The sequence below is a fragment of the Otolemur garnettii genome, unplaced genomic scaffold, assembly GCF_000181295.1.
Source record: "Otolemur garnettii isolate 467f Iridium unplaced genomic scaffold, OtoGar3 scaffold00092, whole genome shotgun sequence".
In the NCBI taxonomy this organism is placed as follows: domain Eukaryota; kingdom Metazoa; phylum Chordata; class Mammalia; order Primates; family Galagidae; genus Otolemur; species Otolemur garnettii.
The window spans coordinates 7,615,326-7,615,964 of record NW_003852487.1 but is presented as its reverse complement, the minus strand read 5'-3'; the positions used below and the strand labels follow the sequence as shown (position 1 = coordinate 7,615,964).

Genomic DNA, 639 nt, shown 5'->3' with positions numbered 1-639 from the left:
GGCACCATGCTGTGCCAGGGAGAGGGCTGGAGCTGGATTAAAGCACTCAGCCTGAGTTCCCGAAGATCCCTGAGGAAAAGTGTCTGGAGTCTCAGACAGGTGTCTCCTCCAAGGCAATGTTGTAGACAAGGGGCTTACACAGGATGTGCACCAGGGTCACATGGATTTAAGTACCACAGACACCAGAGCCCTGCAACAGATCCACTGAGTCAGACCCAGTGGGGTGGGGCCTACGTATCTGGGTCTCACTGTAAAGGTCCTGACCCAATTTTCTGCTCAAAAGTAGACAGAAGGCCTAACCAGCCACACCACCCCCAGCTCAGCTTCAACAATTACCATCCACAGCCTGCCTCAGCCCTCACCACTAGATTATTTTGAATCGAATCCAAGATACTTCATGAGTAAATATTTTCATTTGTATCATTAAAATATAAGGATTAAAAAGAATTCTCAATGCCATTATCACACCTGTAACTCCCTCCCAGGATTCCTTAATATCATCAGATAATCTAATTGCTTTAGGAATTTTTTAAGTTTAGTTGAATCAGAGTCTAAGGTCCATGCTTTGAAACTGGTTGGTAACTCCTTTATCTGTTTATCTCTCTATATGTGTTTTTGCTGAGATATAATACATATTCC

The 639-nt window shown here is 44.0% G+C and overlaps 1 protein-coding gene across 1 annotated transcript in view; it reads right to left on the bottom strand.

Annotated features, from left to right (window-relative positions):
• The window catches only part of CACNA2D4 (calcium voltage-gated channel auxiliary subunit alpha2delta 4), a 109,653-nt gene that overhangs the window by 48,688 nt on the left and 60,326 nt on the right, over positions 1 to 639 (bottom strand). The gene's annotated exons all lie outside the window — the stretch shown is intronic.